General features: G+C 42.8%; 1 protein-coding gene across 9 annotated transcripts in view; it reads right to left on the bottom strand.

The window, feature by feature from the left end:
• The window catches only part of GCC1 (GRIP and coiled-coil domain containing 1), a 104,891-nt gene that overhangs the window by 70,788 nt on the left and 9,542 nt on the right, over window positions 1-24,561 (bottom strand). For 2 of the 9 annotated variants that reach the window (XR_008526816.1, XR_008526820.1), the window contains exons 4-5: window positions 12,384-12,474; window positions 11,365-11,450 (exon numbers count right to left, since the gene is read on the bottom strand). The exons of 2 other annotated variants lie outside the window; for them this stretch is intronic. The gene's annotated coding sequence lies outside the window, so the exon portion shown is untranslated. Of the gene's footprint in view, window positions 1-8,337; window positions 8,505-11,131; window positions 11,451-12,383; window positions 12,475-24,561 lie in introns of those variants that run through there. 5 more of the 9 variants (XR_008526819.1, XR_008526815.1, XR_008526825.1 and 2 more) reach the window with 3 other exon arrangements.

A 24,561-nucleotide genomic window follows, 5' to 3' on the forward strand; every position in this document is an offset into this window, starting at 1 on the left:
AGTTAATGGGTGCAGCACACCAACATGGCACATGTATATATATGTAACAAACCTGCACGTTGCGCACATGTACCCTAGAACTTAAAGTATAATGATAAAAATTTAAAAAAAGAAAGTTTGTACAGATAAGCTTTGACAGTTTATTAATTGGGTAATTCCTGCACTGCCACCAGCCATAATTCTTTGTGTGGTTTGGGAGTTTTGTTCTTTTTCACTTTCTTCAAAACTGCCCAATATCCATCTTTTTAATCTTAATTTAAAATTCTGCATGAATTCATTCTGAAAGAGGGGAGTCTATAATTCCAGCCAAGGGAAGAGCTAAATTGGTAAATGCCTTGGAACACACTGAGTCTGAAGTGCCTGGCACTCCTAGATGGAGACATTGCATTGAATCCATGAAGATGAAGCTTAAGAGAAAGGTCTGAACTGGAGCAGAGATTTGGGAGTCATGTGGTGGACGGCAATTAAAGCAAGGACAATGGATGCTTACTCAAGAGAGCTGTCAAAAGAGGACCAAAGACAGAACTCAGGCAAACACACGTTTCTTAGCAAGGTCGAGGAAGAAGAGGCAATTAAGTCATACATATAAGAGGAGAAGTTACAGGAGAAAGAAGAAAGAGGTATTGCTGCCTAGAAGAAAAGTTTCCAGAAGAGCTTGTTAATAGTGTCAGAGGCCACAGGGATCCAATGGGTCAAGAATCTGAAGGAGAGGTGCTTCTGTATGGAGATGCAGGAGAGGTAACTCTAGAGAAGAAAAAGTGGACACAAACCATGGAACCATGAGGCAGTCTTTGCTGGAGGAATCTATACCTTTTAGTTCCTTCAGATAATAGCACAAGGGTTTCATAAAGAAATCCCCCTTGGGAGAGCCTTCAATATAGGAAGTGGAAGGAAGGAAGGAGTAATCTATTTTATTACCTATACTAATTACTTATTGATTTTTGGATCACATCAGCACCCACAAGTATGAGGCACAAGCTCTAGGCCTTAGATCTTCCAAGGAACAGGAATGCCCATAACCCCTGGCTCTCAAAAGGACATATAGAGCTAAGTACCCCATACCCTTCCAGCATTGTCCTCATCAAATGTATTAGTTTCCCAGGGCTGCCATAACAAAGTACCAGAAACTAGGTATCTTAAAACAACAGAAATTCATTCTCACAAAATTCTGGAGGTTAGAAATCCAAGATCAAGAAGTTGGCAGAGCCATGCTCCCTCTAAAGGCATAGGGAGGCTTCTTCCTAGCAATGGTAGCTCCCAGCTATCCTTGGTGTTCCTTGACTCATAGCTGCATCACTCCAACCTCTGCATCACTCCAACCTCTACCTCTGTCTTCACATGGCTTTCTTCCCTGTCAGTGTCCATGTCCTCTCCTCTTATAAGGACAGCAGTCATTGGATTAAGGTCCATTCTGATCCAGTATGACCTCATCTTAACTAATTATATCTGCAAGACCCTAATTCCAAAAAAGGTCACATTCTGAGGTCTTGGTAGACACGAATGTTGAGGGACACGATTCAACCTGCTAGACTGAATGTGTAAGCGCCTCCTGGGAAAACCAGTCACAGCTTGAAGAGTAGGACTGGCTGCCAAGTCATCTCCTTCCACCTCTTCAATCCCTCTTTTTTCTCATCAATGCCCCCTGTTAGGCCAGGGAATAGTTCCAGAAGCATCTTGTTTGGCCTGACTGCCTGTCTTTAACAGTGTGTCATGGGAAGTGTGCTACCCATTGTGCTCAGAATCAGAGTCCTGGGACTCAGGGCCCCAGAATTCACTCCTGATTGACTCAGTTGCTCTGGCTTGTATAGCCTTAGCTCCTGCTCATTTTCAGACTAACTCTCATATTTGACAGTAGTGTGGGTACACCTTCAGTTCCTGACATTTGGCTGTGTGTTCTGGATGCAAAACTTACCTCGACTCTCTGAGATGATGTCTTCACGGATCAGTCATTCCCTAACAGCTATGTGGACATGGGCCAGGTTGACTGCAGGCTCACTCATTGCCATTCAGTGTCCTTAAGGGCTTCACTCACTCTAGAACCAGAATGTGCACTTCTGCTCCATCACTTCCATCTTTCTAGCCACCCACTCAGGACTTTAAAACTATTCTTTCTGGACAGGTAAATATAATCTTTCCAGAAAGCACTGATGATACAGGTGATGTCTGATTACCACCCATCAAGAAAGGCATATTGAATGACACTCACCTTTTAAACAGTCCAGCCAGGGCAGAGATGAATGCTATGATGTGGGTGAGGACGTTCTTTTTGTTGAGGACAAGGGAGTTAATGAAGTTCTTATTTTATATTTTAGAATAATTTTAGATTTACAGGAAAAACTCAAAGACAATGCACACAGTGCCCATATACCCAAGCCCAGCTATCCCCATGATGAACATCTTACAATCGTATAGCACATTGCCACAATTAATGTTGATAACATTATTATTAATTAAAGTCCATACTTTACTCATACAAATATCCAGCCCTGAAATATCATTAGTTTTTACCCAATGTCCTTTTTCTGTCCTCTGATACTATAATACATTTAGTCATCACTTCTCCTTGGGCCTCTCTTAGCTGGAACCGTTGGGACACTATCTTTTACAATGTCTCTGCCATCTCAGACTCAGCCTCCATGCATCTCCACACCACCTAGACCCCAGGAACCCATGAGCACAGGGAGGAAGGTCATAGAGGAAAATAAGTCACTCAGGGTGATGCATGGAGCCTGATCCAAACTGCAGTTTCTAAAGGCCTCCTAGAACAAGTGAAATAAATTTTACAATGGTGTTAAGAGTCGTATCTTGTCCTGTAAGAAACAGTACTTTGGTTTCTACAGCACAAGACGAGAAACAGGAAACAGATCAAGAAAAAGCCACATGGCTGGGAAGGAGACATCAGAATGTGTGTTAATGAGGAACTGCTCTATCAAAGGTGACAGAGAGAAGGTAGACAGCTGGAGGGCCCTGGGTGCAGGCCAGCCAGGGAGCAAGGACAGACACACTACTAGCTCTCCACTGTGGAGATTAGGAACACAGTTAGCTTTGAGCCTTCCCCGCCCCAAGATTCCTCACTCTCCAAACAGATGCGTAAACTGTGTGGCAGGCTCACAGGGCCTGGCATCCCAAGGGCATTTGCTCCCCAGGTCCAGAGGTGCCTCTCATGAGGGAATGCCCTTAAGAGTAAGGGGCATAAATCCTATTCCATTCTCTATTTTCATCAGTACATTCTCCATTTTCTCTGCATAAGGAATAGAACTGCCAACTCTCTCCTTGTCTGGGGTCAGAGTCAGCTTCACATAGTAAACATTCTGCTGATTGTAGTAGGGGTGTAGGAGAGGGAAAGAAATACATGGGAAAAAAAGGGACCATTCTGAGATCTGAAGAAAGAACCCAAGGAGCAAAAAACTAATTGGAAGCACTTTTCTAATCTCTCCTTCATGTCCTCTAATTACTTATCACTCTTTTTGTCTCCCTGATCCTTTTGGTATTTTTTAGTAATTTCATTGAGATATAATTCACATACAAAACAATTCACCCATTTAAAGTGTACAATTAAATGGTTTTTAGGGTTCCTATTACATCTACAAAATTGTGCAATCATCACCACTGATATGGTTTGACTGTGTCCCCATCCAAATCTCATCTTGAATTGTAGCTCCCATAATTCCCACATGTCACGGGAGGAATTCAGTGGGAGGTAACTGAATCGTGGGGACGGGTCTTTCCCATGCTGTTCTCATGATAGTCAATAAGTCTCTTGAGATCTGATGATTTTATAAAGGGGAGTTTCCCTGCACATGCTCTCTGGCCTGCCACCATGTAAGATGTGCCTTTGCTCCTCCTTTGCCTTCCACCATGATTGTGAGGCCTCCCCAGCCATGTAGAACTGTGAGTCCATTAAACCTCTTTTTCTTTATAAATTACCCAGTCTTGGGTATGTCTTTATTAGCAACATGAGAACAGACTAATAACAACCACCATCTAATATCAGAACTTTGTCATCACCTCCAAAATAAACCCTGTACCCATTAGCAGTTATTCCCAATTCTCCCTTCCCCAATTCCCAGGTCCTAGTATCCACTAATCTGCTTTCTGTCTCTACAGTTTTGCCTATTCTGGACATTTCATACAAATTGAATCATATAATATGTGGCCTTTAATGACTGACTTTTTTCACTTAGTATAGTGTTTTCAACTTTCATCCATGCTGTACCATGTATCAATACTTTATTAATTTTTATGGTTGAATAATATTTTATTGTATGGATATACCACATTTTGCTTATCCATTGATCAGTTGATGGGCATTTGGGTTGTTTCTACTTTTTGGATTTTATGAATAATTCTACTATGAACATTCATGTACAAGTTTTTGTGTGGACATACATTTTCAATTCTCTTGGATATATACCTAGGAGTAGAATTGCTGGGTCACATAGTAACTCTATATTTAACTTTTTGAGGAACTGCCAAACTGTTTTCCAAAGTAGCTGCACCAGTTCTTTCACAAGAGCAAGAAATAAATTTTTCTGCTGTTTAATTCACTATTCTTTGGGGTTTTGCTGTTGTATAGTTGCTGTATGCACAACTGAACCTAATTATAACTAGCACACTTAAGTATTCAGTGCCCTTAAATATTCAGTGCTTTGTAAATGAGTACATATGCTTTAATCACTAGAGTGTGTCTCATCTGCCCAATAAGACTGGAAGCAATCTGAGGACAGGGATTACATTTTTATCTTTCCACTTCTTCCACAGAGCCCGGTATGGTGCCATGCCCCAAACATAATTAATTTCAATGCTTCTGGATAGATGCACAGATGTGGGGGCTCAAAATAAATCAAAAGGACATACAGAAAAGAGAATTGCTAGCTTTCTCTCTCTTTGAATAGTGAGAATTTCCTTTCTCCACCATCAGTCACTGAGCTTAATTACAGGACACTTTAAATAAACTTGCTGTTGAAATTTATTTGGAGAGACACTAGGTGTTGCTGGTTACCCATAAAAAGGATATTGTTAGGATTCATTCAGCAGTACCTGAAGCAAATTAGGAAGAATTTTGGCTTTCCATTGTGCTTTTGCCAAAGTTCTTTCCAGATAGAAAGTGCACAAAATATATATTGGGGTAGTTAACTAATGGCCCGCTATAGATATCCATGTCCTAATCCCAAGAACCTATGACTATGTTAGGTTACTGGGCAAAGGGGAATTAAAGTTGCTAATTGACTGATTTTAAAATAGGGAGATTATGCTGGATGATCTGGGTGAGCCTAATTGATATGGTTTGGCTATGTCCCCACCCAAATCTCATCATGAATTGTAGCTCCCATAATTCCCACGTATGCCATGGGAGAGACCCAATGGGAAGTAATTGAATCATGGGGGAAAGTCTTTCCAATACTGTTCTCGTGATAGTGAATAAGTCTCATGAGATCTGATGGTTTTATGAATGGAAGTTCCACTGCACAAGCCCTCTTGTCTGCTGCCAAGTAAGAGGTACCTTTGCTTCTCCTTTGTCTTTCTCCATGATTGTGAGGCCTCCCCAGCCATGTAGAACTGTGAGTCCATTAAACCTCTTTCCTTTATAAATTGCCCAGTCTCAAGTATGTCTTTATTAGGAGCATGCAAACAGACTAATACACTAATGTAATCACAACGGTCCTTAAGACTGGAAGAGAGAGGCAGAAGAGAGGGGAAGATGTGACTGCAGAAGAAAGGCACAGAGCAATGTCATGTGGCTGGCTTTGAAGATGGAGAAAGGGGACCATGAGGAAAGAAATGCAGGTGGTCTCTGGATGCTGGAAAAGGCAAGAGGCCTCCAGAATGGAATACAGCCCTGTCAACACCTTGATTTTAGCCCAATCAGACCCCTTTCATGCTTCTTTCCTCCAGAACTGTAAGATAATAAATTTATATTGTTTTAAAACCACTGTTTGTGATAATTTGTTATGGCAGCAATAGAAAATTAATACATATACTAACAAAGTTTTTCCCATTTCATTTTGAAAGTGTGAAACCTGCTTCTTAGGGAGACGGTGAGATGGGGGAGTCAGGGGTGGAGGTGGGGATTAGGTGACAGTTCACCAACATAGTTAATTGCATTATGTTATCTAATGTGTATTATATCAGGCATTAATAATAATTGCATTTTATGATATTTTACACTTCCCCAAGGACCTTCAACATATTGTTTCATTCAATCACGATAATAACTTTGAGAAGCTGTGTAGACACAGTGCTTCCCATTTTGACAGGTAGAAAACAATGAGTCACAAAGAAGGTCTCTGAGACAGGTGATGACAGAATCAGCACCTTGTTTTTATCTCTTTCAGGACTTGTCTTAGCCTTTTATATCTTACTCTTTCAAAGAACTTGGGTCCCAGAGCACAAGAAACAAAAAAAACCACCTTCCTGAGGACACCTGTATATTTGTAGGTATGCTGCCGCCATCTCTGGCACTTAGGGAAAGAGTTCCAAGACATCAAATTAACGTGAAGTATTAACCATCTGGCTTCTAGACAATGGCCTGGAATCAGGTAGAAAGGCAGGGCTTACATATTCCAGACAGATTTGCACCACACATGCTTCCCAGGGCAGAAGGGAACTGTCAGACCCAAAAACTCTCTCCTGCAGGGATTTACTCCTCACTCTCCCGCTCCTTCCACCCAGCCTCCACCTTCTTCTGAACTCTGGTCCCAGCCCTGTGGGCAGGGGCTTCACCATTTGACTGACATCAAGAATCTCTGGCTTGAAGTCAGGCGGGGTAATTCCAGCACTTTGGGAGGCAGAGGCAGGTGGGTCACCTGAAATCAGGAATTCGAGACCAGCATGGCCAACATGGCAAAACTCCGTCTCTACTAAAAATACAAAAATTAGCCAGGCATGGCGACGGGCACCTGTAATCCCAGCTACTCAGGAGGCTGAAGCAAGAGAATCACTTGAACCTGGGAGGTGGAGGTTGCAGAGCAAGACTCTGTCTCAAATAAAAAAATAAAAAAAAAAAAAAGAAGCATGTCTGGCTTAAACTCATCCCTGTAGTCCGTCCTACTCTGGACCCCTGAAATAGAAAATACACCCTGTTTGTGGCCCCTCAAAGCCTAATTCCCATACAAGTCAAACAGATACATTCTATAATATAATTTGTCTCACCTGCCTTCTCAGTCCTCAATTCCCTACCTTCCCCCTTCCACCTTCCACTTTCCCTCTTTCCTTTCTTCTGTCAATAAATATTGAGGAGCATATTTATTTTATGCACTGTACAGTGAATTAGGGATGTTGTGGTGAGGAACAGGCCCACTCCCTAGCCTCTGGGCCATACAGCTATTGAATGCACATATATATAAAACAATACTTTCTCAAAAGGGAGAAGCACTGGGCACTGGCACTCACTTGGCAGGGAGGCTGGCTCCCACTCCCTTAACAACATTGGATTTGGTTATTTTGAGCTCAGAGATGCCATTCCAGAGAGGCAGTGGTTAAAGGACCCAGTCTCCAAAGCCAGACTTCCTGGGCCCAAATCCTGAATCTATCACTTGCTAGCTATGTGATCTTGGGCAAGTTATTTAACTTCTCTTTGCCTCAGTTTCTTCATATGTAAATGGGGATGATGATAATAACACTCAACACTTTAGATGTTTTTGATGATTTAGTTAATACATGTAAATGCAGTACCTGACATATATTGGATTGAAAATCATATGAAATTGCTGTTGTCAGTAATTGACAGTGACATCAGCAACTCCATGTTTTAATCTTAGCAAACACTATATAAATGTTCATCACTGGCTTTTCAGCAGGGTGGTGAGGGAGCGAGCAGATGCAAGGGGCAAAGGAATGAGTAGCTAGTGAGGCCATAAGAAGCAGGAAGAAGAAGGTTTCTTCCCTGTCTTTAATCAGTAGAGCCATTAAAACAGGCCAGAATGAAAGGGACACAGACAAGTGGAAAATGAACACGTGTTACAAGATAATCTCAGGTGAAAAGCAAAACACCCAGTTATAATGCATAATGCTACAATTAGCATCAAAAAAAATATTCTATGGAAAGACATCTGAAGGGAACATCGAAGTGAAAACAGTCACTGAATTAGATGCCAGGAATATGGGGAAATGTTTAAAAGCTTTTTACAATACTGTTGTAAAGTGGCTTAAATAGCTTTTTTTTTAAGTAAAGAAGTGTGTTCATGAAAAGAAGGCAAGCATAGGCTGAGGAATTGGAGTCTGTTGATGCTCTGTGTGGGCAAGAACCAGCTGCTCTTTATTCTGAAGTTAGAAAGCCTGAGTGCAAATCCCCACTCTAGGGCTGCATATCTGTGTGGCCTTTGGCAAGTAACTTACCTCTCTGTGCTTCAGCTTCCTCTTCTTGAAGATAAGAATAGTGTATTAGTCAGGATTCTCCAGTGGGACAGAACTAATAGGATGTATGTATATATGAAAGGGAGTTGATTAAGGAGAATTGGCCCATACAGTCACAAGGTGAAGTCCCATGATAGGCCATCTGCAAGCTGAGGAAGAAAGAAGCCAATACTGACTCAGTCTGAGTCCAAAAGCCTCAATAGGAAGGGGAGCTGACAGTGCAGCCTTCAGTCTGTGGCCGAAAGCCCAAGAGCCCCCGGTAAACTACTAGCGTTAAGTCCTAGAGTCCAAAGGTCAAAGAACCTGGAGTCTGATGTCCAGGGGCAGGAGAAACAGATGGAGGCATCCAGCATGGGAGAAAAATGAAAGCCAGAAGGCTCAGCAAGCCAGCTTAACCCACCTTCTTGCATCTGCTTTGTCCTAGCCATGCTGGCAGCTGATTGGATGGCGCCCACCCACACGGAGGGTGGGTCTTCCTCTCCCAGTCCACCGACTCAAATGTTAACCACCTCTGGCAACATCCTCACACCCAGAAACAATACTTTACCAGCTATCTAGGCATCCTTCAAACCAATCAAGTTGACACCTAATATTCACCATCACAAATAGAAACTACCACCACTAAAGGCTCTCATAAATACTAACTGAAGTAATAAATGTAAAACACTTAGAGCAGTGCCTGACATATAGCGTGAGCTTTTAGTGTTATCATTCCCAGCAGCTAGCAAAAGAGCAATGTCTTGGAACACATCACAGGGCTTATAATCCAATGAGAGAGACAAACATATGACAGTAATAGTAACACCTAACACTAAGGGCTTACTATGTGTGACACACTTATTAAGTTATTCATAGGAATTCACTCATTTAATTCTTCTCTTTTCTTTTTTAAGAAAGGTAGGGTCTCACTCTGTTGCCCTGGCCGGAGTGAAGTAGCACAATCATAGCTCACTATAGCCTCAAACTCCTGGGCTCAAGTGATCCTCCCACCTCAGCCTCCCAAGCAGCTGGGACTACAGGTGTGCACCACCATGCCCGGATAATATTTAAATTGTTTGTAGAAACAGGGTCTCGCTCTGTTACCCAAGCCAATTTCAAACTCCTGGCCTCAAGCCTTCCTCCCACCTTGGCCTCCCAAAGTGCTAGGATCACAGGCATGAGCCACTGCACCCAGCCTTACTAATTTAATTCTTGCAACAACTCTAAGAGCTAAGTATTATTATTACTGTCATACTATTGATGATACTGTTGAGGCACAGAGAGGTGAACTAGCCCAAAGTCACACAGCTAGTAAGTGATGGATCTTTTGCTATTATAGTGTAGAAAGGGTCTTAGTGAGGTAATTAACAGGTGCACTGAGAATAGCCTATCCTCATCCATGGATACTGTATTTGCAAATTCTCCTACTTGCTAACATGTATTTGTAACCCCCAAGTCCATACTCCCAGTGCTGTCAAGGTCATTCACAAACACGCACAAAGTGGCAATAAAAATGTGAGTCACCCCATGTGCATATTCCCGATGAGACTGAACGAGGTGACATTTTGCCTTTTTATTTCCATTCTCACACTATAAACAAGTGCCCTTTTCAAGGTCCATTTAGTGCCACATTTTTTTGTATCCTTATGCTTTTTCTTGGTGATTTCACTGTTTATAATGGCCCCCACTTAGTGCTGAAGCACTGTCTAGTGTTTCTAAGCATGAGAAAACTGTGATGTGCCCTGTGGAGCAAAACAGGTGTTTGGATAAGCTTCATTCAGGTGTGACTCATGGTGCTGTTCACTATGGGTTCAATGTTAATGAATCGACAACATATTAAAAAAGAAATACACACAGAACAAGGTTATGCCTTTAAACAGAAACACACGTAGAACAGATTATGCTTTAATCAGTTGATGACAATGCATTGACCAGAAGCTTACAGGAACCTAACTCTGTATTACCTCTAGGAACCATAGCTCAGTATTCGCTAATGCAGTGCTCATGGCAACTTTCTAGAATGTAACTACTGTGGATAATGAGAATCAACTATACTTAGGAGGTCACTTCCTCCAGACTCAAGGGTCAGGAAGGTTCTAAGAGACCTGAGGTAGGAGTGAGCCAGAAGTGACAGATAGGGGAAAGAGTGTCCCAGGTAGAAAATAACAGCAAGAGCAAAGCCCTGGAGGCCTCAGCCAGAGCAGAGACTTTGAGGGGCTGAGGAGCAGTGTGATTGGCAGGGAGTTGGAGGAGGAGAGGCCAGAGGACTAAACTAAGGGCCAACCACACAAGAACCCATAAATCCTATTGAAGGTGTGGGATTCACAAATTTAAGCAGCTGAGCTCCATAAAGTCTATACCATTCACATTAAAGTTCACTGATGGCCAAATCTGTGGGACTCTGACAAATTTAAGCAGCTGAGCTCTGCAAAATCTATACCATTCACATTAAAGTTCACTGATGGCCAAATCTGATGGTGGGTTCTCTGTTTCTACAACCCCTGACCGCTCAGCAGGTAGCTTTTGACACGGCAACCCCTGCTTCTTGATGTGCTTTCTTGTTTGGGCTTTGGTGACTCCATGCTCACCTGGTTTAATCCCTACTTAATGGGCTTCCCCCCTCATATCTCCTATGCCAGCTCCTCCTTCCCTGCCCACCTCTAAAAGCTGATATGCCTCAAGCTCTGTCCTCTGATCTCCTTAGTGGCTTTCATCCAGGCCTACAGCTTTACTATCAGGTATATGCCAATGGCTCCAGCGTAAGTCAGGATGCTAGCAAGAAGTGTATGGCACCCTCCCTGGGTCATGAGACAAGTTTAATAAAAGGCAGGATTTAGGGAAACCACAAAGGACAGTTCAGCCCTACTGGGCTAATAACAGTGAGATACATTATCACCCCTAGGCTTGATGGGGAATGGAGGGAGTAGTTCTTGAAACTTGGAGACAGGAGCTGTGATCTTCAGTTGAAGGACACAGTCAGCCCTAAGTGATACTACATAAACAGAGGGCTAGAGGAATAAATAGCCTGACCTCACTCTCCTTGCTCCCTTCCCCCAGATCTTCTTCCAGGGCTCTTCACTGGCCAAACACAATGGGAAGCCACAGGACAAGATAGCCTGTTGAGTCAATACAGGTCAGATTATTAGGGTTCAGTGCAGGGTAAAAAAGAGTGGAGAGTGGTTCTGAGGGGCAAATTGAAGACACACAGCACAACTCCCAAATCTGTCTCTGGTCTTGACCTCTCCCCTGAAGTCAAACTCCTATGCCCAACCTTTAACCCAACTCCCCAACTTGGCCTATCTAAGAACATCTCAAACTTAACTTTTGACAAATCAGAACTCTTGGTTTGCTGCCCCCTACATTCACCTCCATCCTCAAACCTGCTTTTTTTCCTTAGTTTTCTCCATCTCTGTAAATAGTACCACCATCACCTACTTACTCAGGCCAAAACCTTGGTAGTCATTATTGTTTTCTCTCTCTCCCTCACAGGTGACATCCAAACATTCAGTCAATCATACAGGCTCCCTCCAAAATATATCCCAAGTCTCATGACTTCCATTGCTAAAACCCCATTTCAAACCATCATCAACTCCTTCCATGACTGCTACAATAGTGTCTTAATTGGCCACCCTTCTTCCACTGTTGGACTCCTTCCACTCAATCCTCCAAATAGTAGCCAGAGAGAACTTCTCAAAGGACAAACCAGAATACAGCCTCCTCTGTTTTAAATGGCTTCATACAGTAATTTGAATAAAATCCAAACTCCTTACCATGACCCCAAGGCCTCCATGATCTGACACAGTCTACTTATATGACTCATCTCTTATTCCCTTCCTCCTCTTTCCTTCCACTATGGCCAGTCTGGTCCAATTTTGTGTCTCTCAAAAAATTTCGCCAGGCACAGTGGCTCATGCTTGTAATTCTGGCACTTTGGGAGGCCGAGGTGGGTGGATCCCTTGAGCTCAGGAGCTCCAGACCAGTCTGGGCAACATGGTGAAACCCCATCTCTACAAAAAATACAAAAATTAGCCTGGTGTGGTGGCACATACCTGTAATCCAAGCTACTCAGGAGGCTGAGGTTAGAGGATTTCTTGAGCCCAGGAGGTCCAGTGAGCCATGTTCACACCACTGCACTCCAGTCTGGGTGAGAAAGCAAGATCTGTCTCAACAACAACAAAAAAATCAAGTCTGTTCCAATATCAAGGGTTTTGTACCTACTTTTTCTTCTGCCTGGAAATCTTTCCTTTCTGAAAAATCTTCAAAGGGCTGCTTCCTTCTCATCAAATATTTACATTTTAATTCAATTGTCATGTTCTCAAAAATACCTTCCATTTTACTTAAAAATAATCCATCCAGAACCAGGGAGGGGTAAGAGATGCAGGTGTAAATGAAACAACATGTGGCCCTGATATAATAATGGTCAATGATGGATGATGGATATGTGGCTGTTCATTATTCTGTTCTCTTTATTTTAAATACATTTGAAGTTTTCTGTATAAAAGGCTTCTAAGGGATCCATCCCCTCCCTGCACTCAGGCTTTCTCTTTGCTCTCCTTACTTTCTGCTGCTTCACCTGCTCATGCCCGTTGGGCATGTGGTACTGTCTCCTCTGCTTTGATTCTCTGCTCACTCTCCAGAACAGCTTAATTCCTACTCATCCCTCAGGTCTCAGATTATACATGCCTTCCCTAGGGAAACCTTCCCTGACTCATTTATGTTCCAAATTGCCTTGTTCACAAGTGAGAGCTCAAACTGGTTCAGGTAACTGTAAAGTCCAGAGTTAGCTTCTGGCTTGATCCAGGCCTCAAGAAGTGCTACCAGGACTACTCATCTCTCCATCTCTTGGCCCCATTGCCTCCATGTTGGCTCCATCCTCAGAGAAGCTCACCCTCCATAGTGGTAAGATGACTGCCTTGTCTCCAGCTTTCTCCTTCACATTCAAATCTAACATGAAGAATGGATTTATTTCTCCAAGAGGGTTCCAAAAAAAGCCCCACAGCTTATTCTTACTAGCTTGGGTGACTTGACTCTGGGCATAGTCCTGTTTTAGAACCAACCATTGGTGCTGTGGAAAAGCAATGATCTGACTGATAAAACAGGACTGGGTCTTCCCTGATGCTGATTGATAGATTATGTGTGGGGTGAGGTTGCCAAACCCCAACCGGAATTACAGGAAGTCTGAGGATAAATCCTGGAGAGGCAAACAACAAATGTCTACCAGGAATTTCTTTTTTTTTTTTTGAGATGGAGTGTCGCTCTGTTGCCCAGGCTGGAGGAAATTTCTCAACTAAATGTTTGCATAACAACTTGTCCTCTTTAATAGCACTATGATAATTATACACTTATGTATAATTTGTTTAATATATGTGTCTCCCATAACACTGTATGGTCAACTTAAGAGAGACTCTGTCTCCTTTTTTCACTGCTATATGCCCAGTGCCCAGCACAGTTTTGGCACAGGGTAGATACTCAGTAAGTATTTTTTTCAATAACTATGGTACTAACACACACACACACACACACACACACACATGGCAGGACACAAAGCAGTAAAAAATAAAAAATTTTTTCAAAAAACAATTTATCCTTAACCAAGTTAAGAAAAAACCCAATCCTCCCATTTATCCCTAATTTATCCCTTACTAAACGTTCTTTTTTATTCTCTTCACAGTAAGTATCACTGTCTAAAGTTATATCTCACATATTTACCTATACGTTTATGGTCTGTTTCCCTGCCCGTCCCACGACCATCCCTTGCAATAGATTAACTCCATGACAGCCAGTGTCTTTGCCTTATTTACCACTCGACATGTCACCAAGGTCCAGCACAGTGGCTTCAGAGTGAATGTTTAATAAATATTTGACCAATGAAGGAACAAAGGCTGGGAATGGTGGCTCATGCCTGTAATCCTAGCACTTTGGAAGGCCAAGACAGAAGGATCACTTGAGGCCTGTTCCTGTTCCAGGTGGGAGTTTGAAACCAGCCTGAGCAACATAGTGAGACCATGTCTTTACAAAAAACTTAAAAATTAGCGAGGTGTGATGATTTTGCCTGAAGTCCCAGCTACTTGGGAGGCTGAGATGGGAGGATTGCTTGAGCCCAGGAAATTGAGGCTTCAGTGAGCCATGATTGTGCCATTGCACTCCAGCCTGGGTGACAGAGCAAGACTCTATCTCAAAAAAAGAAAAAAGAAAAGAATAAATGAAGGCTCCAAAATTTTCATTCATGGCCATGAGCTCTCTCCTGAGTTCAAATCTATCCTTCAGCATTATTTCTAGACAACTTCACCTGGATCCCCACAGTGGTCTTAAATTCAGTACACTCAAACTCGATACATCCAAAATTGATCTCAATATGGCCAAAATCTTCCCCCAAAATGTGTCCTTCTTCCTCTGTCCCTTATTTTAGTCGAAATAAAATTTGATAGGGCTGAAATGCATTTCTCCCTGGACTTCTTTAATATCCTTCTTCTGATTTTCTCTTCCTTTTCTGGTTGGGCCTTGTTGTTTCTTGTCTGTCTCTGTGTGCTCTTCTCACTGCCTACTTTTTAAATGTTAATGAGACATTTAACACTAATGAAAGATTGAAAAAGCTCCATCCCAGGGTTCTTGCAATAGAAGAAAAGAAATACAAATATGGAATGGGGGGTGGTAAAGAAAAACCCTGTGAACATGAACTGGAATTAGAGATATTGGTATAAATTCATGATTTCTAAAATGTGTATGCGTATGTGTATATGTATAGTTACAAGTGTACATATGTATTATATACTTATATACAATACACACAGACATTTCCTACCTCTGTCTGCTATAGGAACGTAGGAACAAGACACCCCAGTAGCCATGAGCTCACATAACCATCCAGATACTGGTCTCTAATACTAGTCACCACTAAAAGGAACCAGAAATCTGTGGGCAAAGAGCTGATTCTAGGACTGGGACACAGAAGGTGTAAGATGAGCCAGAAACACGTTTTTGTTTGTTTGGGAATTTTTTTTTTTTTTTTTTTTTTGGATGGAGTTTTGCCCAGGCTGGAATACAATGGCATGATCTCGGCTCACTGCAACCTCTGCCTCCCGGGTTCAAGAAATTACCCTGCCTTAGCGTCCTGAGTAGCTGGGATTACAGGTATCTGCCACCACGCCTGGCTAATTTTTTATATTTTTTAGTAGAGATGGGGTTTCACCACATTGGCCAGGCTGGTCTCGAACTCCTGACCTCAGGTGATCCATCTGTCTCTCTCTCCACAAGTGCTGGGATTACAGGAGTGAGCCACCACACCTGGCCCCAGAAACATGTTTTTATGCAAGAAAGTAAGATAGTACTCCAAAAAATAATGGAGGTATATCACAAGAACACAAGAGTTTGAAGGGACTCTTGTTCCCCAAATCCAATTTGAAAGGGAATTTTGAGCACAAAATAATTACGTAAAATAACGAACTGCAAACCACTGAGAAACTATTAGTCCATACTTATGATAAATGGATGGATGGATGGATGGATGGATGGATGGATGGATAGATGGATGGATGGATGGATAGATGGTAGAGAGGGCAGAGTTCTTGCTTAGAGGATGTCAAGGACTAAAAGGTCAATGCAGTGCAATGCTAAAGATGAAAAATCATCATTTTGCAACCATCATAGCAAAGATTGGATTATCATCAGTAGATGTTAAATTTAGGGGGGGAACTTTGATGAGGAGCAGAATATTTGCATGGACTTAAGCGTCTCCCCACAGATTACTTATTAGTAGCAAAACAGAATATATTAACTATAGTGAAGAAATCAGACATCTTGTTCAACTGATCAAAGTTAATATACCAATGAGGAACAGATGAATATACTTTGCATCTGGATGTGATACCTTAAGAAGATCACAACGTCTCTGGCAGGGAATACATAACCTGAATCTAATCATGAGGAAACATCTGACAAACTCAAAATCAAGAACCTTCTATTAAAAGGGAGTGGGAAGCTGTATTATTTTTAAAATGTCAATATCATAAAAGACAGTGAAAAAGTGAGAAACTATTCCACATTAAATGCAACTAAAGAGACATGACAACTAAAAGCGATATGTAATCCTAGACAGGATTCTGTACTAGAGAGGGAAATAATCCTGCAAAGGACATTATTGGGTTAATTAACAAATTAGAATGCAGATGGTAGATTAGATCATACGAATAAGAGAGGCAGATAGCCCAGCACCGCATCCTGGGCCTGGTAGTTAAAAAATCAACCCCTGACCTAACTGCTTGTGTTATCTATAGATTTCAGACACTGTATGGAAAAGCATCGTGGAAATCCCCGTCCTGTTCTGTTCCGTTCTGATTACCGGTGCATGCAGCTCCCAGTCACGTACCCCCTGCTTGCTCAATCTATCACAACCCTTTACGCGGACCCCCTTGTAAGCCCTTAAAAGGGACAGGAATTGCTCACTCGGGGAGCTCAGTTTTTGGAGATGTGAGTCTGCCGATGCTCCCAGCTGAATAAAGCCCTTTCCTTCTACAACTTGGTGTCTGAGGGGTTCTTGTCGGCAGCTCGTCCTGCTACAATACAATTGTAAATATTAAATTTACTGAAGTTGATAACTACACTGTGGTTATGTAAGAGAATATCTTTGTTCTTAGGAAACACTCACTGAAGATTTAAAGGGCAGAGAGCCATGACATATATAATTTACTATCAAATGGTTCAGAAAAATATACACATGTGCACAGAGGGAGCAAACGATAAAGCAAATGGAACAAAATTTTAACAATAGATGAATCTGAGTAAAGAATATATGAGTGTTCTTTGTAGTATTTTGAAACTTTGCAGTCAATGTGAAATTACTTCCAAAAAGTTTTTCTCGAAGGGGGCAAGTGCCACTCTTGGCCCTCTTGTCTCCAGATGCTACACATTCCTCGAGTAATCTCACCCACACTAATGCCTACATCACACACTACGACAATCTTTATCTCTACTCCAACCTGTGCTCTTGAATTCCAAAACTCTATTTTCAACTCACTTCTAGACATCTCCACGCAAATGTGCCCTGGGTGAAACATACCCACATCCTAAAGGCATCTTCTTTCTTCTATGAAATGGGCACCATTCTCCTCCCAGCTGCTTGGGTTCCTCAAAGAGAGCTGCACTCCCTTTGCCACAATCGGGGGAACAGGAAGACACTGGAGCCACACCAGAAAAATGGAAGCCTAGCTTGTGACCCACTCTCTCCCACTCAAATCGGTTCTTGATTCTAATCTCCAATGTAGCTTCAATTACCTCGGGAATCCTAGTTGCAAGAGCAACTGACATTGTTTTTGATGTGCTAGTCTCTGCAATCCAGGAAAACAGAACCACAAGGACACTGGAACAAATGGAAGAGCTAATCTACTCCATCTGCTACATTCCCCCCTGCCCATTGTCACCACCTCTGCCTGTCCATGTGGCTAATGCCAGTTGGGCCTAGTCTTACAAAGCTTGCAAAGTGAAGTGTCACTTTCACATGAGTTTCTTGATTCCTTGCTGACTGAATTTCATGTCCTGTCCCTTCTTTGTATTCCTCCATTATAGCACTTGCCACATTGAATTGTCATCCTTACTCTTTGAGACTATATCCTTGGCTAAACATTGACAGGATGCATTTCTAGTGACTAGAATAGTGCCTGGGATAGAATAGGATGAATAAGCAGTAACACAGTCATGTGCCACATAAGGAAATTTCAGTCAACCACAGACCACTTATACAACAGTGGTCCCATAAGATTACAATGGAGCTGAAAAACTCCTGTTGCCCAGTGATGTTACCGCCATTGCAATGCCAAACCACCACGTACGTTTGTGGTGATGCTGGTATAAACAAACTCACTGTGCTGCCAGTCACATAAAAGTACAGCACACACAATTATGTACAGCACATAGCACTGAATAACAATAATAAATGACTATGTTACTGGTTTATGTATTTATTATGCTACACTTTTTATCATTATTTTAGAGTATACCCCTTCTACTTATATTTTTTTAAGTTAACTGTAAAACAGCCACCAGCAATTCTTTAAGTAGTATTCCAGAAGAAGGCATTGTTATCATAGATGACAGCCCCATGCGTGTTATTGCTCCAAAGACCTTCTAGTGGGAAAAGATGCAGAGGTGGGAGACAGTGATCTTGATGATCCTGACCCTGTATAGACCTAGGCTAATGTGTGTGCTTGTGTCTTTTTTTTTTTTTTTTTAAGACAGAGTCTCACTCTGTCACCCAGGCTGGAGTACAGTGGCGCGATCTCAGCTCACTGCAACCTCCACCTCCCAGGTTCAGGCTATTCTCCTGGCTCAGCCTCCTGAGTAGCTGGGATTACAGGCACCCATCACCATGCCTGACTAATTTTTGTATTGTTAGCAGAGACAGGGTTTCACCATGTTGCCAGGCTGGTCTCAAATGCCTGACCTCAAGTGATCTGCCTGCTTCAGCCTCCCAAAGTGCTGAGACTACAGGCATAAGCCACAGCACCTGGCCTGTGTCTTAGTTTTAAACAAGAACATTTAAAAAGTAAAAACAATAAGTAATTTTTAACATAGAAAAAAGCTCTTAGAATAAGGATATAAAGAAATAAAAGGCCAGGTGTAGCGGTACACACCTGCAGTCCTAGCTACTTGGAAGGATTGCTTGAGCCCAAGAATTTGAGTCCAGCCTGTGCAACGTAGCAAGACCCTGTCTCTAAAAATAAATAAAATGTTTTTGTACACCTCTACAATGGGTTTGTGTTTTAAGCTAAGTATTATTATAAAAGAGTCAAAAAGTTTTTAAAATGTAAAAGTTCATAAAGTAAAAAAGTTACAGTAAACTAAGATTAATTTATTATTAAAGAAAGAATAGGCTAGGCACAGTGGCTCATGCCTGTAATCCCAGCACTTTGGGAGGCTGAGGCAAGCAGATCACTTGAGGTCAGGAGTTCAAGCCCAGCCTGGTCAACATGATGAAATCCCGTCTCTACTAAAAATACAAAAATTAGCCGGACATGGTGACACACATCTCTAACCCCAGCTACTCAGGAGGCTGAGGCAGAAGAATCACTTGAACCCAGGAGGCAGAGGTTGCAGTGAGCTAAGATCAAGCCACTGCACTCCAACCTGGGCCACAAAGGGAGACCCCATCTCAAAAAATATATATAATAATTTTTATAAATTAAGAGTAGCCTAAGTATACAGTGTTTATAAAGTCTACGGTAGTGTACAATAATTCCTAGGCCTTCATATTCACTCACTCACTTACTCACCCACAGCAACTTCCAGTCCTATAAGCTCCATTCATGGTGAGTGCCCAATACACATGTACCATTTTTATCTTATAAAAATTTATTTTCCTTTAGTACTGTATTTTTTTACTGTACCTTTTTTAAGTTTTTTAAGTTTAGATATACAAATACTTAGAATTGTGTTAAATTGCCTACAGTATTCAGTACAGTAACATGCCATGTAGACTTGCAGCCTAGGAGCACCAGGTTGTCCATATAGTCTAGGTGTGCAGTAGCCTATACCATCTAGGCTGTGTAAGTACACTCTATGATGTTCACACAATGACAAAATTGCCTAACAACACCTTTCTCAGAACACATTCCAGTCATTCAGCAACACATGACTATGTAACCTAAATGTTCCAGGCTCCACCTATAGGGTTAAAATTTTGGTCCATAAACACTAGCCCTCACAGGTGGGAGTTCCTGGGTAGGTTACCCTTAGTTGGCCAAATCAATAGAATCATCCTTCTGGTGTCTCCCCTTTCTCTTCTGGTTTGTTTTGTTTTGTTTTGTTTTTTGTTTGTTTTTGAGACGGAGTCTCGTTCTGTCACCCAAGCTGGAGTGCAGTGGCACAATCTTGGCTCACACCGCTTCCCCAGTTCAGCTGATTCTCCTGCCTCAGCCACCCAAGTAGCTGAAACTACAGGTGCACGCCACTGCGCCCAGCTAAATTTTGTAGTTTTAGTAGAGACGAGGTTTCACCATGTTGGCCAGGCTGGTCTCAAATGCCTGGCCTCAGGTGATCCACCTGCCTCCACCTCCCTAAGTGCTGGTATTACAGGCATGAGCCACCGTGCCTGGCCTCTCTTCTTGTGTCTCTTTAAGAGTCCCAGGAGCAGTGGCAGGCGAGGAAAGGGAAGGCTGACACATCAATGGAGCTGCTGCCTTGCTGTCCCCCTCCGTCTGTGCCTACTGCTGCTCTGCTCACCCAGGCTGACAGTGCACAAACCCCCCATGAACCTGGCATCCTACTCTGCTAGCCATCCAGCTATGACCCATCACTCTGGACAAGAGTTTCTACTCTACTCCTTAGCCAGACTGGTGATAGAGCCAATTTGTCCTGTGTGGGTCTTGGTTTCCTCCTTTGTTAAGAGAGGGGCATGACTGAACATGCTGTAATATCCCTTTCAGATCTAACATCCTGTGATTCCACAAATGTTATTCTCCCTCAATATCCAATCTATTAATACAATGGGCTTCCACAGTCTGGGCCTTTGGTCCATGCTTTTCTGCTGTGGTGGATGCACTTCCCTATCTAAGCCATATTATGCAGGTCAGATCATCACTCACAGCCAGGTTCATATCCTGAAGCCTTTCTTCATCGCCCTGGATCACTCCCTGCCTCCTCACCGTCATACGATCCATTGATCAACCACTCTCAGCATACAGAGTCCTCCTGGGTTTGCAGTCTGGAAGCACATGCTGTGACCCTTGACAGACTGTAAACAACTTCAGGGAAGGAATTATGATTTATATTGGAGAAGCAAAAGGGCTCAAATGGAGAGAGGAGGAGAGATGGGTACAGCAGCATCACTCATACTGGGTTAGCGAATCTCCTCTGGTTGGGAAATCAGGCTCTGATTCTCTGGGCCTGTCGGCCAAGTCAGCCACCACAACTTGAAAAATACATCCAGATACAGCCAGAGTCATCCTCAGGGCTGAATGACCAGGGGCTGCTGACTTGAGTGATTTGGGCCCCAGGTGTCTCAAAAGTATGGTTCACTAACCACTGAAAATACCATTTCCATCTGTACCCAGGGGACTCACTGACCACCAACCATTCACAAATACTAACCAAGGCACTAGAAGCACTCCCAAAAGTGCCCTGGTAAGACTTAGAAGAGAAAGAGCACACCACGGTTGACTTTTACCTCATGCCAGGCAAGCATATCTCACCTAGTCCCTCTCCAGAAGTTGGGTGTGCTGGTCTGAAGGAGCAAATGTCAGCTCACAGACAAATACCAACTTTTTTTGTCTGTGACTGAGCCTGGGCATCAGAGAGAGAACAAAATTCCATTGGTCAAGAAGTTTGTCACAGCCACAGAAAGACAAAAAAGGACAATCCATAATCCCCTTGAGATCAGGTAATGAAGGCGCTTATTCTACGCAGCCCTCAAGTCCAGGGGCCTCTGATATACAGGTTCCCCAACAGGGAAGCTTATTCTTGGAGTCTTCATCAAGGGTAAGACCTGAGAGGCCAGGCACAGTGGCTCACACTTGTAATGGCAGCACTTTGGGAGGCCAAGGTGGGAGGACTGCTTGAGCCCAGGACTTCTAGACCAGCCTGGGCAACATAGCAGGATGCCATCTGTAAAAAATAAAATTAGCCAGGCAAGGGCCAAGTGTGGTGGCTCACACCTGTAATCCCAGCACTCTGGGAGGCTGAGGTGGGCGGATCACTTGAGGTCAGGAGTTCGACACCAGTCTGGCAAACATGACGAAACCCTGTCTCTACTAAATATACAAAAATTAGCCTGGTGTAGTGGCACACACCTGTAATCCCAGTTACTCAGGAGGCTAAGGCAGGAGAACTGCTTGAACTCGGGAGGCAGAGGTTGCAGTGAGCCGAGATAGCACCACTGCACTCCAACCTAGCGGACAGATGGAGACTCCGTCTCAAAAAAAAAAAAAAAAAAATTTAGCCACCCATGGTGGTACACACCTGAAGTCCTAGTTGCCTAGGAGGCTGAGGCAGGAGGATCACATGAACCCAAGAGTTCAAGGCTGCAGTGAGCTATGGTCATGCCACTGCACTCCAGCCTAGGCAACAGAGCAAGACCCTGCCTCAGGGGAAAAAAAAAAAATCATCCTCTAGGTATGGGGGTAAAAAATAAAAACTTAAAAAATAATAAGACCTGAGACCCAAAGTTTGGCTATATGCCTGAGCCTAGAGTCCTTGTCACATCTTATTTTCTCCTTTTCTCAGCGATCTTCCAATTAGCTCTGAAGAGAATTCCTTGATGGGACCAGGACTAGCTCCCCAAGTCCTCTAACAACCAAAGGAAACTATTTTACTTAACATCAATTATAGTCATATTCCCAGAGTCAATTCTAGTCACATTCACTAATATGGCTAAAGATAAAATGAGCAGGAAAGCAGACCAGTGGGAGAAAGCAATACTAACAAAAATTAAATCGCTCATTCTGAAGGTACAAGATTAGTATTTTTCAGTCTCTTCTTGATTCATTCAGCTATTTATTGAACACTTACTATGTGCCAGGATATGAAAAGTCCTGAGAGCACAAAGATGAATGGGGCATGGGAGTGACCTTCAGGGATTTATAGGGCAGTCAAGGAAACAGAGAAGTAACTTGAATAATGAAAGTACAAGAAATCACTTCTGTGTCCAAGCACTGAGCAAAGTGCTGGAGGACCTCAGAGGATGAAGTCCCTGGGTATCAGAAAAGTCAGGATGGAGGAAGTGACATTTCAGGTGAGTCTTAAAGGATAAGATCATACTACAAAGGTTTGGGATGGGGTGGGGAAGGACTTTGAAGGCAGAGGGAACAGTGTGCCTGAGGATTCTAGATGTGAAAAATTTAAACTTGCCAAGTAATACAATACAGGCACTCAAAAACACCAAACCAAAGAAGCTTGGCCTCCAGACTTATCTCAAATCTCAACTCAGCTGGCTCAGCCTCCATTTTGGACAGCTATTCCAGTGGAGTAAACAGGATACCTGGGCAGAATGCTCCCAAGGGGCCTGTGAAATTGCCTAGACTGAGGCTTCCCTCATGCTCAAAAGGCTGGTAGCTGTTGGACTAAGGGAAAGACAATGGACTCTACTCTAAATACTACCCTTTCATATATTTTGACTGTGGACAGCACAGCCTCAGTTAATATAAAATGTATGGGCCAGGTGTGGTGGTTCACGCCTGTAATCCCTACATTTTGGGAGGCTGAGGCAGGCAGATCATTTGGGGTCAGGAGGTCAAGAATAGCCGTGCCAACATGGTGAAACCCCGTCTCTAGTAAAAATACAAAAATTAGCCAAGCGTGGTGGTGCATGCCTGTAATCCCAGCTACTCGGGAGGCTGAGGCAGGAGAATCATTTGAACATGGGAGGCGGAGGTGGCAGTGAGCTAAGAGCTGAGATTGCGTGGGCAACAAACGGAGACTCAAAAAAAAAAAAAGTATGAAATGTATGTGTAAACCTACATTTAAAAACTCATTCATGTAAAGTGGTATCAGGATTCAGATTCCTTCTGTGAGATATGGAAGGAGATCATGGCAATAGATGAATTTATACTGAACCAGAGATGCTTTCCTTGCTAAAGTCAAGGGACGGGGCATTTCTTCTTAGGAGGGTCATTTTCTTCAGGCGTCCTTTGCTTTTATGGGCTCCCTGCAGTGTAAGTCTGTCAGCACTGTCAATATTTAGGTTATCCAGGAGATCTGGGTCCCAGGAAAAACAGTCTGTCACTATTCAAACTCTCATAAAACTGACTCATAACAAGAGTCCATTTCATAAATTTCAGTGTGTAACAGCTCTGCTCCTAGGAAAGCAGGTTTCCGAGAAATTAGGAGGCAGTCATTTGGCACTGAAGAGAGGACCACCTGAACAAAGACCCCTTCTTCCTTAGCCCATGCCAGCCAACTCAACCCACTAAATTTCTTAGTGAGCAACACTTCTTCAGTGTTCCACGTTGCCCTCTGCTGGGAGACAGCACAGACATCAGAAAGGGTCTGAGCCTTTTGGTCCATATAAACATGTCTGATTCCTGATTCTGCCATGACTGGCCCTGGCCCTTGGCCAATTCATCCCATCTTGCCAAGTCTCCACTTACTCATCTGCAAAACAGATATGCTTCTGATCGTTGTGTGATTTAAATAAGGTAGGGGAAACATTAGTACTCTCCCTCATAGCAGACACTTGGATAAAAGACAGTCGTCATTTTTCCTTTTGTTTACAGCCACACTTGTGACAAAGAAACACTGGAT

Source organism: Pongo abelii, chromosome 6 (genome assembly GCF_028885655.2).
Source record: "Pongo abelii isolate AG06213 chromosome 6, NHGRI_mPonAbe1-v2.0_pri, whole genome shotgun sequence".
Lineage (NCBI taxonomy): Eukaryota > Metazoa > Chordata > Mammalia > Primates > Hominidae > Pongo > Pongo abelii.